This window comes from Jaculus jaculus, chromosome X, assembly GCF_020740685.1.
Source record: "Jaculus jaculus isolate mJacJac1 chromosome X, mJacJac1.mat.Y.cur, whole genome shotgun sequence".
In the NCBI taxonomy this organism is placed as follows: Eukaryota; Metazoa; Chordata; class Mammalia; order Rodentia; family Dipodidae; genus Jaculus; species Jaculus jaculus.
The window spans coordinates 22,453,075-22,470,729 of NC_059125.1; the positions used below are offsets into that span (position 1 = coordinate 22,453,075).

The window sequence follows — 17,655 nt, forward strand, 5'->3', positions numbered from 1 at the left end:
AACTTCCTCTCCATTGGAGAGTCTGCTTCTCTTTTTCAGATAGATGCAGATCCTAAGGACAGAGCTGCCCCAACATACCTCAAATGGGGCCCAACTGAAACTAAGGACAATTGGCGAAACAAGCAAGGGTGATGTTTTCCTGTGAACCGGATACCAGCACAAAGGGGAAGGAGATTAACGCAGAGAAAAATTAACGCCTACCAAATCAGAGAGCCAGAGCCTCAGAGGCCCCCAACACCTCAGCACTGAAGCAGACCAAAAATGAAACCAACATGGCTCAGGGAAATTTTGCAGAAGAGGGGGCGGAAAGAATGTCAGAGTCACATGTTGGGTCATGATTTGCAGAGACATTTATCATACCAATAACTGTGGGCTAACTTCACAATGCACGACCCATTTACATCAACAAGGAGGGTCCAATGGGAGGGGGTAGATCACAGATGAGCCTAAACAATGGTACCAAACTGCCTGTATTTACTGAAAGGAAAACTAATGAATTAAATTTTAAAAAAAGAAAAAAGAAAGAACTGAGAGACACTTTGGAGGCCCAACATTTTTTATGTGTTGAAAATGTCTATAAAGATCAAGCATTTACATAACTTAGTATGTGTCCCAAAGAAATCCTACAATTGAATAATCTTTATCACCAGGTTTCAAAGTCTTAAGCCAAGGCTTTATTTCCCAAGTATCATTTCATTGCAGCCCCATGATATTCTCCTAATACAAAGAAAAGTGAAGTAGATATTTTGAACTTAAATGTGTCTTGTCTTAAATTAAAATGTTTGGTTACTAAACACATTCTGTCAATTGCACCTTCATTTTACATTCCATAAAATTCACTTGCACAGCAACTTTATAGTGAGGTTAATCTCTGGTTGCTTTGGCTAATCTCTGGTTGCCATTCTGACAGTATTTGGAATCACCAAAGAGGGTAGGAGACTTCAGTTATGCCTGTAACAGATTCTGTAGATGAGATGAGATGAAATGTAAAGACCCACTCTAATTGTGAGCCACACCATCCCCATCCCATGGGATGGTTTTTAGACTTCCTTGAAGGGAGAAAGATGAGCAGAAGAGATGGCTAAGTGGTTAAAGGCATTTGCTTGCAAAGCCTGATTACACAGGTTTGATTCACCAGCACTTATGTAAAGCCAGATACACAAAGTGGCTCATTCACCTGGAGATCGTTTGTAGTGGCAGGAGGCTCTGGCAAGCCCAAACCTGCTCTCTGTCCCTATACATTTCTCTCTCATAAAATAAGCAGTCATAATTTTATCTTTCTTTCCTGCTGATGTAGCACTGTGATGTAGGTATCCTTTGCCTGTCATACTTTTCCCACCATAATGAAATCTAACCTCTGGAATAGTAAGCTGAAATAAACTCTTTCCTTCCCCAAACTGCTTCTGGAAAGGCATTTTGTCCCATGAATGGAACGTATCTAATATAGAAAAACACATTTCTTGTTCTATGAGTTTTGCTAATTAGATTTGTAGTATTCTTATAATCATTCATATTTTGTAAAGGTAACTTTAATCCTTAATGAATATCATGACTGAAAATAATTTCCCCATTGCATATTGAAGCAATATTGAAGGTTCCTTTATGGAAATATTTCATTCATTCATTTGTTCAGTTAGTCTCAGATCAAATACTGATTTTTTGAGTACATAAAATGTCTCATGGATGTCACTTGCATAGTTCAAGTTACTTGTATAGCATATTCATTGGAAATAAGATCTAAATTTAGCGCAATAAATATGCTTGTAAACAATTATATTCAGTTTCGTGTATAGCTTAGGAGTACTACTTTATGATCTAATGGAGATAAAACTCGGAAGTATTGGCCTAAGTAAATTACTGAATTCATTTAGGATTCAGCAACCTCAACTATGAATGAGAAAGATATAAAAACAGAATGTGTTCCATATGTAAAGCACCTGACATTTATTTTCACTATCCTCAATACTATGCATTACTCTAAGGCTATGCATCTTGGATGTAAACTTCAATAACTTCTCTGTAAATTAAGTAGTAACTATGTCCCTATCTCAGCTCGTAGAACAGTATGTTCATAATAAGTAGTAAATGGAACCCAACTAACTGTGTAAGTGTATATAGTGGAATAAGTTTCTTTTCTACATAAAAAAGTATATCTTTTATTTGGTACCTATTTTTTCTACCTATGCAACTAAACCCAGAATTTCATCATTTAAATAGAACTTAATTTTTTAATTATTTAGCCTAGTGATAAATTTGTTAATATTAATTCCCTTCACATTACTGAAGTTGAAATATATATCTGCTATAAATAGATTTCCATATCATGAGTTCTAAAGATCTAAGACCACCATCTATCCATCAGCAGATCTGTTTCAGAGCCCTAACCTAGGTGACAAGGACAAATAGAATATAGATATGAAGACTGTGAAATGGTGTTAGTGACCTGTTTTTAACTAGCCTTTCTTAGAATCATTCTAAGGTTCTGACTTCCAGTTTAGCAATGAGTGCCTTTTGCTGCTTCTAAGTATTCGTCTGTCACTCTGTGTACCATTTGCATATGGTTCATCAGCAGTTGATGGCAACTTAACCACCATTGCATATGGTCCATCAACAGTTGACAGCTGTCAGTAAGACAAGACTACTCAAGCCCTTCTCTAACCATGAGACTTTGACAAACACAGGAGAGAGAGAATATGAACCAACCACCTGCCCAGGCTGTCTTAATCTGGCAGTAATTAACTTCTTTGGCTGTGGTCCTCTTCTATAACAGAAGACATTATTCAGTTCAAAGAAAATGTCCAGCTGAAATTTCTGCCTGCTTCAGCCCATCTATGTTATTAGAAAATATTGTCTCCATCCTTGGGCCTCAGATTACTCATTTCAAACTATATTTTGGCAATATTGGAGAAATAATTGTACCATAACAATGACCTGAAACAACTCCTTATATAATATTGAAACAAAGAAAACCTACTATCCAAAATTAAAATTGCAGATAGACACATTAACTGAACACTGCACATAGCACTCTGCTGAGTGTGATGAGGCATAGTTTACACAATCAAATAAGCAAGACACATACTCTTAAGAACTATTAGAAAAACACATAACTACTACCAAGTTATATTTCAGTAGGCTGTGAAATAGCTAATTTCTAATAAAGCCAAGATAAACTCCATTCTCTAGTTCAATAAATTTCATAATTTGATATGGGAGAATATTTTCTTATAGATAAACCACATAATGGAAATTAGACTGAAATAGGGATTCACTAAAACAACTTGATCAGGCTAGGACTGTAGCTAATTTGTTTCTTGTATGTTGTATGTTGTAGAAGAAGTCCTGGGTTTGAATCCTAGCACACCTATAATTCCAGCACTCAAGCTGAAAGCAAGTGCATCAGAGATTTTTGTCATCTCTGACAACACAACAAATGGGAGTGTAACTGATAGAAACTCAGTATTCAACATAGTTACAAATATTTGGATATATTACACAAATTATGAATATATACCTGGAATGGTATAGGTGATAATTGTACATTTATGATGTGATAGGAAAATATGTAAATAGTTTGATAAATTAAAAAGTTATTTTCCAGTTGTTTTTTTTTTTTTTACATAGTATAATATGTTGCACTGAAATGAGTAATTCTGATTATGCTGGTTAAGAGTGGCTTGATTCCAAATGTTCAATAAACAATAAATAAAACAAAATGGCAAACATGATGCCTCAGCATCCTATCCATATTGGTTTTCAGCTATGAAGTGATTCCTTTTCTATTAAAATGAGTTTTCAGAACTGTGTTCTATTACCAAATTCAGAGAAGTAAAATGTCAGTAAGAAACATCAAAGCCGGGCTCAGTACATAAAGCACTTGCTGCTCAGGATGGAGTGCCCAAGTTTGCTCTTGAGAGCCCACATACAAACCCTGAAGACCTTGTAGGCTTTTGAATTGCTAGCATGTTGATTCTGATAGCAATATGGGAGGCAAAGACTGGAAGAGCAAGATTACAGAGAAAGAAACTAAGCTTCAAATAAGCTGGATATCTGAAGACTAATGTTACTATGATATTTTGATCTCCATATATGCACTGTAGCAGGAGTGTGCCTGCACCAACACCCATAAACATGTATACACACAAATAAAAAATAATATAAAAATAAAAACAAACATTCTGCACAGAGACATTACCTTTTACCCGTAACTGATGGATAACCCCACAATGCACGACCCACATTCCCCAAGGAAGAGGGTTCCTGCGGAGGGGGAGGGTACAGGGAGGAATCTAAGGATGGTACCAACATGGTTAGATACACACTGTGTACATAACGAATAATAAATACATAAATATAATAATAAAAACAAACCACAAAATTCTATGAACAACCATGCAAGAGGAAAATATGACACAGAAGTATTTATCACCAATTATCTTTCACTTTTACTCTAGAATGGCTAAGTCTACTCAATTATTCATATTCACTCATATCCTTCACTCCTTCATTTCCCTATCCCCTCCATTCTATTCACCATACCTTCCTTTTCTTGTGTAGCTTTAATATGAGCTCTTACTTTTTGGAGTATTGTATATTTGCAAAGTGCATAGACAAGTCAGCTTGCTGTCATACTTGATGACTATAAAAGGCTTTGCAGATCATTGGGTTCAACTTCCTCACTTGCATTTAAGAAAAGTGGATCCCTGCAATGTTAAGCATAAAAACATTCTTAGTAAAGGAGGAATCAGCAAATTTCATACTTTTGTGACGCATGGGCACATCTCTACCGTCACAAATAAATATCACATCTCCTAATAGCAGCAGCCTTCTCAAACTGTTATCACAGTCCCTTTTCCCAATGTTCATTTTACCAGTCCAGGAAGATAATATTTGTTGATTACATGAATGGTGATGTAAACTTGAGCATTGTTCATATGGACAGACGATGGATCTATGAAAGAAGGCATACCTTTTGTAAATAAACTGTGGGAAAAGAGCAAATTATGTTTAAGATTATGAGCCTGGCATGGTGGCACACACCTTTAATCCCAGCACTCGGGAGGCAGAGGTAGGAGGATTGCCATGAGTTTGAGGCCACCCTGAGATTACATAGTGAATCCCAGGTCAGCCTAGGCCAGAGTAAGAATAAAACCAAAAACCAAATATATATATATATATCACCACTGACCCTCCATCTGAAGGAAAGTAAATGAGTACTTCAATTTTAAATCACATATTTTTATTATAAGTCTGATGTATCAAATAATTGTGACTCTTAAAATTAATGAAATATTGAAAACCTATAAAAATTCTAGAAACAATATAAAATCTAAAGTAATTCTTAAACAAGGTGGTAGATCAATAAAACAGAGAAACATGAACTACACAAAACTTCCCAGGTGTTATTTGTGGCCAAACACATAATACAGAAAATATAAACTATAGAGTAGAAAATTAAGTTCAAATAAATAAAATACATACAGTTAATACTTATTACATGTAACATGTACTTCCAAAATAACAAAGGAACAAATTTCAACAAAAATAGGAAAGGGATATGAAATAGGTCATATACGGAAGAGAAACTCTAAGAGGTGAACACATTTATCATTGAAAAAGTTTCAATTCAAAAGGTATGATCCAAATTCAAACTAATAATGAATAATCTATAAATATCTAACCAAGATAAATCTGTATAAATCTTTCCATTGGTTCTGCACATGTAAGGATATGTCCACACATATTGGTAGGAGAAAAAGTAAAATGAATTTGGTTTAAAGCATCTGTCAATATCCACATAAACTTAAAGATTCATATACTTAACCCAATATTTCTCATATATTGAAATCTCTCCAAAATATATATAATTATTTAAGGGTATGTGTTTAAAGATGTTTATCATTAGTAACATTTGCAATGATAAAGTCTAGAAGAAACATGCCTGTGATATGAGTAGAAACAAAATAATTGTGTTTTTTCATCAAGAAATATCAAGTATTTATGATGAAATATGTGTGAATATACAAGGAAACAAAATTTCTGGGCCAATTCAGTTGATTTACACAGAGCATGAGTTACTATTGAATACTAAAAACAGGATAGAAAAGCTGATATTATGATGCTGTATAATTCATATTATATTTTCTAAAAAAATTATAAAACTCCCTATGTGTGGATAGGCCTATGAGTAAAAATATAAGACATATAAGGGATGAAAGAATGCATACTTCGTTTTTATTCAGTTTGGCTTTAAGGAGTAGTGAGTTTTCATCCACTGGGAAAGGAGGAGAGAAACAGAAGAATGATAAGAAGCAAGGGAACCAAAATCATAATGCATTACCTAGAATTAAAAGTTTCAAAGTTTACATTTATTGGATTACAGGGAAAACATTATCTAAATAGACTACATACAGTCACATGAACACACACATACATCAAAAAAAATGATTTAATTGAGTTAAACTTGCAGCTCAATAAATACCCATAAGTTTTCATTTCCTCTTCAGGGTTTGGCCAATATCTATTTATATGTGTAAATTCCATGAAAGCAGAAATTCCTTTTGCTCATTATCATACATAAGTACCTTTTGTCTTTACTACTACATGGTAGATGTTCAGGAAATAGGTGCTAAATTTGTAAAGCAAATAAATAAATGTGATTATGTTCAGTTCTCATATAAAATCAGATTTCCTGGGGGCATTGACTTAAGTAGGTTTACTTCAGATTTTTACTCTTAATTTTTATGGTACTAAATCAAAAATGACAAAGGGCTGGAGAGATGGCTTAGCGGTTAAGCGCTTGCCTGTGAAGCCTAAGGACCCCAGTTCGAGGCTCGGTTCCCCAGGTCCCATGTTAGCCAGATTCACAAGGGGGCGCACGCGTCTGGAGTTCGTTTGCAGAGGAGGAAGCCCTGGCGCGCCCATTCTCTCTCTCTCCCTCTAACTGTCTTTCTCTCTGTGTCTCTCACTCTCAAATAAATAAATAAATTTTTTAAAAAATGACAAATACTTGGAAGAAATAAAATCATTTCAACTTGATTTTAACCTTTTATATTAGAAAAATTGATTGAAACACATGTTACATATTAACATGTACCCAAATTATGTTTACATGTGTTAATTAAAATGATTTTAATTCTTAATTTACCCCTTTATTAAAAAATGAAGATAATTAAAATTAACATTAAGGGTGGAGATATACAAATAAATGATGCCATACATTGGCACTATAGAAACATATCTTATGTTTAGCTAATTAAACAGCATATCTCTTTTAAAGAGAAAGAGAGAGTAGGTAGAGAAAGAGTGAGTTAGGCAGAAGTATTTGTAGGTATGGAAAAGGCTTTACCATAAAACCTTAAGCTGGCATTGGTGAATCCCAGTGCCAGAATTGGGTTACCACCCACAGTGACCTGTTGGTCATGGAGGCCCATGAAATACCACAAATAATGCAGGCCATAGTCAAGAACCCTTGGTCATCCACTGGAACTAAATAGTATGACTCAGTGGTTGCTTGGATCAGATGTCTCCCATAAACTCATGTTTTCTGAATGATTAGACCAGGCATGGTGATGCATACCTTTAATCCCAGAGCATGGGAGGTAGATGTAAGAGAATCACTGTGAGTTTGAGGATAGTCTGGAACTACAGAGTGAGTTTCCAGGTGACTCTGTGCTAGAGACCCTGCCTTGGTGGTGGGGGGGACACTAAAAAAAATAACTGAATAATTGGTCACCAGATAGTTGAGAGGTGGAGCCTTGCTACAGGAGGTGTGTTGTTTGGGATGGACTTAGAGGTATTATAGCCAGCTTCCCATGGCCAAAAATTGGCTCATTCTCCTGATGCTGTTTTCCTCCTGCTGTGGAAAAGGTGATACCTAGCCTGTGTTCATGCCATGCTTTCCTCTGCCATTATGAAGTCCTTGAGTCTGTAAGACAAAAAATAAAAACTTCCCTCTTATCAAATCAATTTGGCCAGTTGTTTACTCAGCAACTAGAAGGTAACTACAACAGAAAATTGATGTCAGAAGTGTGGTTATTTATGCTTAAAATCTGAATATGTGGCTTTTGATATTTTGGAATTGATTTTTGGGAGATTTTTAAACTTTGGGCTAGAAGGTGCTTGTAGTGCAGTGACTATAGTTTGATGGAACATTCAAGTCAGAATTGAAATACCTAAATACACTATGTACTATGAACTGTGAGGCTTGGTTTGTGAAGGGAAGAAAGAACTTTGTTGGGGCTAGGCTAGAAGCAGTTTGTGTGAGAGGCTTGTGGTGATCTGCCTGTGTCATGAGAACTTGAGTAGGGTTAAATTTAGAAGAAATGCACTGGTGTAAACAGATTTAAATGAAAGGAAAGTAATGAAAATTGGAAAAGAGACAGATGTCTGTTTCAGCTGCAATTGTTTCAAAGATTATCACCATTGAGATTGGGTCAGGTGTTCTGTAATGAGACAGCAGCAAAAATGTTGACTATTGAAAGTAGTGAGTGATGATGCTGAAGGTGTATTTCTGCTCTTCAAAGTTGACTCTATCCCCACACCCCAGATTAAAAGAAAATTTTTAACCTACTTTGTACTATGGATGTATAAAAACAAATCACTAACAAAAGGGCCATTCGATTTGCAATTCAGTTTCTGTGTTTGGAGATGGCCACTGGGTGATGTGAGGCAGGGATGTGAGAATCCCTGTGTGGAATCCCAATGGAGTCAGGAGGAAAAACCAAGGGTTGCAGTAAAGACTCCATGAATCTAGAATTTTCAGATCTATAGAATGGCCACCAAGGAGACGTGCTGGCTTGGAATAGAATGGACACTTCTGGGTCTGTGGGAAGTCCAGCTTGAGGAACTGGAATCTCAGAGACTTCATTTTTGTTGAGAAATGTTGGAGTTGGTGCTATAGGATTGATGTTTGCCTTGTTTGTTTTAGATCTTTTATTTTGATTCAATCTTCCCTTGCTATAACTAATGCCATCTTTTACAGTGTAAATGTTTACACTGTGTCTTTTTGTCCTTTTTTTTTCTTTTATTGTATCTGATAATAGTCAAGAGATCTTGGACTATTGGGATGTTTGAACAGTGTTGTGATTGATAAAAACTATGGGGATTTTTAAAATTGGATTGCATGAGTTGTACTTTACAACATGGATGGTCATCAGTTTATGGGTGCCAGGGGCAGAATATGGTGTTTTGATTCAGGTGTCCCCCATGAACTTTGTAGCTGTACTCTTGTTCCTGGGACAAAACAGCCAACCAAAAGCAGCTGATGGGGGAAAAAAAAAAGTTGTTATTTTGACTTATAGTCTCAAGGGGAAGCTTAATGATGGCAAGGGAAAACATGGCATGAGCACAGCAAAGACATCATTTTTGCCCCAGCAGGTGGAAAATAGCAGGAAGATAGTGAACTAAATTCTGGCAAGGTGGAGCGCTGGCTCTAACATACCTAAGCACATCTCCAATAACATACCTTCTCCAGCAAGGCTCCATTTCACAAATGGCCATCTTGGGACCAAGCATGCAAAGCACATGAATTTATGTGAGACATCTAACTCAAATTACCACAGACCCTATTACTGAAGATACCACAGGCTATGGTTGCAGGCACAGAGAGATCATGCTGGAAATGACATGGAAGCAAGGTCCCTGCTGGATAGCTCTGATAGTGCTGGTCCATAATATAAGGGCTGCTGAGGGATAAACATCACCAATAGCATGAACAAACAATGGATGCAGCAAGCTACAAAATCAACCAGCCAGGCAAGATATACCACCCACCTCATGCAATATTGGCACCTAGGATACTGGGATAATCAACTGCTCCCTGATTGGATATGGGGTCTGCTCAGTGGGGAGGGAAATTAGCCTCTTACTGAAAACTAAGACAGAAACCTGTATCTTAGAATGTCATGGACACTTAAAGGAACCCTTCACTGTTATTTGGCTAAAAGAAGGTTTTATGCTCATCGAAATATATATGTTTATCAACTCTGATTCATGTTACCCACATTCTTGGTTAGATAATCTGCTTTTTATAGATGGTGGTGAAATCCAGGAGACCTAAGACATATCAGAATGACAAGAAAAAATAGATGGTTGCATATCACAAGTCAAACCATCTGTATCACATCTGCCATGTCCCAGGAAGCATTACAGAGGGAAGAGTGGATTAAATAAGAGTATTGCCCTCAGGGCTAGCCTGTGACCCTCCCTCAATTAAATAGCAATAGACACGAAAGAGACTCAAATTGCATCAAAACATAAAATTAGAGACTGTAGAGAGCTCAACTCTAAAGCAGGCATATAAAACACCCACACAGGCTCAGGAAACATTTAAGAAGAGAGGACAGAAAGAATTTAAGAGCCATAGAGCAAGAAGATGTAATCAGACACATTACCCTACCTTAAGAGACTGACTGGTACATTCATGACTCCACAATGATTACTAATAACCTCACTAAACTGAGCCCTCAGTGGAACTGGGTCCAAGGAAGGTGAAAATAAGAGTAATGGGAAGATATTCCTAATGGGAATATGATCACTTTGCAATATGGTCAGATAATAAAGTTCTCAATGAGAACATTGAATCATAAATAACAGTTTTTAAAAAGAAGTAGAATAAGGAAAAATATGATTAATGACTAGAGATGTTGTTCATTAGTAGTATTTACCTATTATGTACAAGGCCATTGTTTGATTCCCAGAACCATTAAAAAAATTAAGACCAATTACAATGTCCTGGTAATACATGAAAAATCCTATAAAGTGGAGATGCAGATTTTTTATAATAGGGAAAAAAATCCATGTGGTGTAATTTACCATACTATATAGTAAAGAAATTTAAAAATATGCTATGCCTTTATTGAGATTTCCATGATTCAAGGTCTTATTCCTTCCACTTAATAACTATCTGTGTCTCCTTTGTACAATACTCAGGCTCAATTGCAGACTGTCACATAAAACTCCTCACACAAAGTGTCCCATATAGCATAAGTGTTTTCTACATGCAATTAATAATGAGGTATGATAAAATTACAATGCTTGGAGAGGGGAATCTGGTTCACCAATGGTATATCCGCTGGTAAGTTGCCCATTCCACCTTAAATAAACTTCTCCACATGAACATGTTAAGTCCTAATTTAACTCAATGGGCCATAAAGGTGCATGTGGGCTGGGGAGATGGCTAAGTGCTTAGGGTTCTTACCTGCACAGCCAAAAGACCTGGATTTGATTCACCAGAAAACACATAAAGCTAGATGCCCAAAATTGTGCATGCATCTGGAATTCATTTGCAGTGGATAATAGCTCTGGCATGCCTATTCTCTCTCTTATCTCTCTCTATATATATACATATCACTTACAAATAAATAGTTTTGAAAGTATGACTGGATGGATGACTTAGCATTTAAAGTGCTTCCCTGAAAAGCCTAAGGATCCAGGTCTGATTCCCAAGTATCCACATTAGCCAGATTTACAAGGTAGCACATGAATCTGGATTTTGTTTGTAGTGACCAGAAGCCCTGGTACACCTGTTCTGTCTTTCTTTCTCTCTCTCTCTCTCAAATACAGTATTTTTAAATATTTCTAAATGGCATGAAAGTAAGATGGGGATTAATGAGGAAGAAAGTAGTTAGTGGGAGGGGAGGGGATAAGAGAGCAGAATTGGGGAAATATAATCAAAACACATTATACACATTTATGAAAATGTCAAAATAGAAAAAATAAAAACTTAACAATAAAACATAGTTAAAAGTGGGATGGAGGGATGACTAAGTGGTTAAGGTGCTTTCCTGCAAAGAAAATGGACCCAGGTTCGATTCCCCAGAACCCATGAAAGCCGGTTGCACAAGGTGGTGCATGCATCTCGAGTTCATTTGCAGTGGCTGCAGGCCCTGGTGTTCCCATTTGTTCTCTCTCTCTCTCTCTCTCTCTCTCTCTCTCTCTCTCTCTCTCTCTCTCTCTCATTCTCTCTCTTCTCTCTGTCAAATAAATAAATAAAACAGTACCTTAAAAGTACCTTAAGTACAGCTACTCTTTTACCTATGTGATTATCTAAACTGGCCACTGATTGTCAGCTGGACCTGATCACTCCAGTTACAGTTTCTGGCTAAGTAATTCCTAAGTCTCTACCTCTAGCTAGAGGCCTCATAAACTAAAATATTACAAGCCTCAAGATGTGAGAGCTAAGATATTAACTAGTTTTAATTTGTGCATGTTTAAATGTTATAAGAACTGGCTTTAAAGTACTCAGCCAAGTTAATTATGTTTCTCTTATTTTCCAAGGCTTTAACTATTGGGGAAACTGAGTCTTACAGTTAAGGTTCACTTATTAGTGTTTAATTTCCCAAGATAAGATTCCCATACATAAGAACCTTGTGACTTCAAAGATAGCTCCTGTTTTATTTAGAATAGTTCAATCAAGTGTTCATCACTAGATATGCTATTGAAAATTAAATGATTTAATTTCAGTCATTGTAACTTTTATCTTTCTCTTGTGTAAAATATATTTGGATAGCTAGCCTGAGCCTTATCAATTTTAAGTTATGGGTAAAACATAAAATTGCTTTATATGAATAAAATTTCTAATATACTTCAGATCAATTGTTATCCAATATTAAGGATAAAACATTGGTTATCAAGCAGTGCTTTCTCTTTCAAAAGAGAATTACCACGTGTTGTAGTAGAGCTCAGCTGTTTTAGTTCAGCAATATACATGTTCTACTCTATCACATGTAATCAAATAGTTTTAATCACGATTTTTGTTTAAGTAACTGTCTCATTTCTGGTATCTCAACTTCATTTAGTAAATTAACTCTTAAGACATACTTCATGCTCCAGGGAACTGCCTCATGCTCAAACAAATAGTCCTCATCTGAGAAAAAAGATTTCAAATTCTTCTGTTCTGTTTCCAACCTTGGGACACACACAGGTATCCAGATTAATCAAAGATGTTTTCCAACCCAGGTACTGAGATGTTTTATTATATTACTTGTATTTCCTGATAGTTTTGAGGTTAAATTGGCTGATTTATATTAATTGATAAAAATATTGTTCCCAAGACTGGTAAAATGGTCTACCTTATAGCTACTAGATGTTTAAAAGATAAGATATGGCTAACTTACTATGATTCAGAAATGGTCAACACTGTCAAAGGGTAAACATAGATATTACAAAAATTGTCTTTTAAGGTTTTGAGCAATGCTTCAACTAGATTTGTTTCACTAATCATATGTGCTATATATGAATATCTTCAAGGTTGGTATAACTTTGGTTCTAACTCATTTAATAACTGTGGTGGTTTGCTTCAGGTATCCTCCATAAACTTAGTTATTCTGAATGCTAGGTTCCCAGCTGATGGAGATTTAGAAATTAATGCCTCTTGGTGGCAGTGTATTGTTGGGGGCAGTTTTATAGCCAGTGTCCCCTCACCAGGGCATAGCACACTCTCCATTTGACCACAAGCAACTCTTGTTTGGGTGATTTCTACCAGCAATACAAACATGACTGCAACATTATAGTGGTACCAAAGAGTGGGATTGCTGCTAGACACCTGACTGTGTGACTTTAGCCTTTTGGAGCTGACTTTCAAGAGGAATGTAGAAAGATTGGAAACCTTGGCCTAAGAGACACCTTACAATGCTGTAAGTACATCTTGATGGACCATTCTGGTCAGAGTTAAAAGACCTGAATGCAAAAAGAACTATGGACTGTGAACTTCAGTTTATGAGGGTAAAAAAGAGCTTTGCCTAGACTGGGCTAGAAGCAGTTTGTGTGAGAGGTGTGCTGTTATGCCTGTATCCTGACAACTTTTGCAGGGTTGCTTTGTGGAGAAATGGACTGATGTGAGCATAGGGATATGGCAAAGAAAAAAAAAATGAAATCTTTGGGCCCAAACTTCTGTCTATTCAGTTCAATTATATGAGAGATTACAATCATTGAGATTGGACCAAATGACCTGTATTAGGACAACAGTAAGAATGAAGTCTTTTAAAGTGGCCTGAAATCTGAAGGAGTGCCCTGTTCTTCAAAGTCTGCTTTATTACCCCTGTATTAACAAATTGGCACCTTACCTGGTTTTGTGGAGTATGAAAAATGCAGGAACAAGAGGGTCATTAAATTTGCACCATAGTCTTGTGTTTTGGAAATAGTCATGGGCAATACAAAGCAGGTTTGTTGGACACCTGCATGGAGACTGGATGGAGCTGTGAGGATGAACCATGAGTTGCAGTGTTGATGCTAGGACCATGAGATGGCTGCCAAGGGAAGCTTCTGGTGCTGGAGGGGTAGAATCAGAACTCGAGACTTGTAGTTGGTTAGGATTATTGGATTTAGAGACTTGTCACTGGCTACAGCTGTTAGTCTTGGAGCTACAGAGTTTGATGTTTACCCTGGTTGTTTTAAATCTTTTATTGGTTGAATATTTCTTCGTTATGCCCAATGCAATCTTTTGCAGTGTGAATGTTTATTCTGTGCCTTTATGGGTATTAGGGGGCATATTTTTTTGGTATTATGGCTCACTTAAAAGACTAGGGATATTTGAACATTATTAGGATTGATTAAAAATGTGAGGACTTTGAAAGTTGGACTGGATGTATTACATTTCACATCATGGACTGATTTAAAAAATTATGAAGGCTTCTAAAGTTGGACTGAATGCATTGTATTTCATATCATGTATAGTTATCAGTTTATGTGGGCCAGGGGCAGAATGTGGTGGATTGATTTAGGTTTCTCTCATAAGCTTAGGTGTTCTGAATGCTAGATTCCCAGATGATGGAGATTTGGTAATTAACACCTCCTAGTGGCAGTGAATTGTTAGGGGTGGGCTTATATGTATTATAGCCAGTGTTGCCTTGCCATTGTTTGGTAAACTCTCCTGTTGCTGTGATCCATCTGTTGTTGGTCAGGAGGTTGATATCCACCCTCTGCTCATGCCATCATTTTCCCCTGCCATGATGGAGCTTCCCCTTGAGTCTATAAACCAAAATAAATCCCTTTTTTCACAAAAAGCTGCTCTTGCTTGGGTGATTTCTGCCAGCAATGTGAACCTGACTGTAACAATAACCTATGTAAAAACGAGAGTTAGATGGACTCACTAGAGCCAAAATGACCAATAATTTGGGTCCTGATCACAGGTTATAAGGCAACAGGAGATGATGGGACACTTAACTGGCAGTTTAGTAATTTGCCCGTCAACCTGTTCAGATAGGATATTTAGATCTGGAACCAAACAAACAACAACAACAAAAAGGTGTACAGTCTAAAATAGGAAAGTCACAACTGAGTAAAAATCAGTCCTTCAGGCTTCCCAAAGAAAGGAAAGCCACTAGTTTAGCATGGCTATGACTCATCCTAAAAGTCAGCAACAGTACTAGAGAAACGACAGTGCTCCTCCCAGGTCCTTGATTAAATTTTGGCTATCTGCTTCATCTTAAACACTCATAGAGAAATGTATAACCAAAACATGAAGAGATGCCTCACATATTATACAGTTGGCCTTTTAATTCTACCAAAAAATAAACAAAATAAACAAAAATAAATACTGAGGTACCAGTAGGCTATTATATAAAATATGGTAATTGGCCATGATCAAGTTTAAATGTTGTGTATATATACCTGATAACTCTGCTAATATTTCATTTGCTTTGCAATCCATAGAGTAACAGATTCCAACCATTTCAGACAAGGCAGTGCCATTCAGTAAACAGCTCTGGGAGAGGATCTCAGTCAGCTCAAACTCAGATGGCTCTGAGACAATGTGATTCCACCTACCTGGCATCCTTCAAAAGTTCTCCACAGCCTAATAGTCTACAAGAATGAAAACCTTAAAGTCAATCACTTTGCTGTGTGCCCACTTCACCTTAATTCCTTGCTTTTATTCCTTCCCCCCAACATTTTCTTCCAGGACTGTCTTTCTGCACTCCATCAATACCATTTCAGTTTCCCTTAGGTAGTACTGCCTTCTGGGAGAGATTCTAATTGTAATTACCCCATGGCCCTGTTCAGCAGAAATCAGTTAAAGACTGACCATCATTGTCCTCTTTCCTCTATCAATACTTAGAGTGTCTTCTCAAAAGAGGGGGGGATGAGAGGAAGTCAGATAGCTTTGTTAGACAGTTAGGGTGAGTGGGCCCTTGAATGTAAAAAGCAGGAAATGTCTTTGGACTTTGTTAGAGATTAGGGAGGAATCTGGCTTCTCCTTATCTCTTGCATAAAGGAATTTCCTAGATTTCTTTACCCACAAACAATCTGAGCCCCTCCTTTGAGGGAGGTCCCCTTTCCTAGAATTTAAATATAATCCTGACATTGTGGTCTGTCAAGTTCAGCCCCCAGAACTTGGCATCATGAATAGCATCTTCCTGAACAAGACTTTAGCACAGAGAAATCATTTGTCTCTCCGGTTTATCTGAACCAGAAGTTAGGGCCTACCACCATAAAATTATAAATACATTTACCAGGTGAGGACAAGCTTTCTTGGCTGTTTCTTGAACCTCCAGGTTCAGGTAAGCTTCCCTTATCTCTGCCCCACCCCTTTACTTCCACACGGTGGGAGTTCTTTGTACTTTCTTCTCTTTCCTACTCTTATTCTAATAAAGTCTCTTTAAACCTTAAAAATAAGATAACACAATGTACTTTTCACTAGTTGCCTATGCAATAACAATACCTTTTGTTTTCTGTGCAGAAACATTGTTTAGAACATTTTTGTCACTTATTGTATCTCTCACTGACAGAATTGAAGCCTGGAATCAGGGCTGTACCCAAGTTAGAATAGGTAGGTTAGTCATTAATCACATAAACAAAGGGTAAGTATTTTTTTTTTCAAAGCTTATAGGTAGGAAAACAAACATGAAAGGTCAGGATGGAATAGCAGTTAAATCCAGGAAGATCAAAATAGAATCTAGAAAGATTCAAAAAGCAGAAGAAAAATTGGGAGAGTGGGTGTGAACTCCAATAACTAAGGAAGCTTCACTTTAGGGAAACCAGGGATATAAAAGAAAATTTGTTTCCTTGCATGTCCTAGCAGGCAATGTACTCTAAACCTGCCAATTAAACCAAGGTGTACATATCCTTGAATTGGATGATAAGTATGGGACTTAAACAAATTAAAAACTCATGTAATATAAATTACACTAGCCACCTATTAATTGCTTAACCATTTTACATTAGTATGTGATTCTATTTTTGAATTGTCCTAGGAAAGGTTCAGCTGCAGGCTCCATTTATCTTAGATAACAAGCACAACTTTCATTAACTTAGTGAATTCTTCTGAGTCCAGTTAATATGCTAAAACCTTCCCAGTTCAAACTGCCTATGTGTTGACCTGTGAAATTTTCATATTTTTAAATTAGAAGGAGGGTTAGAAAGCAATGTCCTCATGCCTGCCTGGAAGATTAGGCTAAAGTGAATAATATATTAAGTCAATTTCCAGTGGAACAAAACAAGAGTGACGTGCAATTTATTAAATTAAAATACATAGTCAGCCCGGTTGAAAAATTAACATGATTCAAAATCCCCAGGGTTAAGAATAAAGAATAAAGTCAGAATGGTGTAAGCATGTACTGTAGGATTAAAATTAAACAGCTGATTGGTGCTAGTATATATGAGGAGACAGGTAAGTGATGCCTAACTAGGGAGAATGTCTCTGATTTCCATGGCAAT

The 17,655-nt window shown here is 36.7% G+C and overlaps 1 protein-coding gene across 2 annotated transcripts in view; it reads right to left on the reverse strand.

Moving 5' to 3' along the window:
* Il1rapl1 (interleukin 1 receptor accessory protein like 1) overlaps window positions 1-17,655 on the reverse strand; it is a 1,362,835-nt gene that overhangs the window by 1,215,482 nt on the left and 129,698 nt on the right. The window contains exon 1 of one of the 2 annotated variants that reach the window (XM_045140535.1): window positions 4,540-4,637. The exons of the other annotated variant lie outside the window; for it this stretch is intronic. The gene's annotated coding sequence lies outside the window, so the exon portion shown is untranslated. Of the gene's footprint in view, window positions 1-4,539; window positions 4,638-17,655 lie in introns of those variants that run through there. 2 annotated transcript variants of the gene reach the window in all.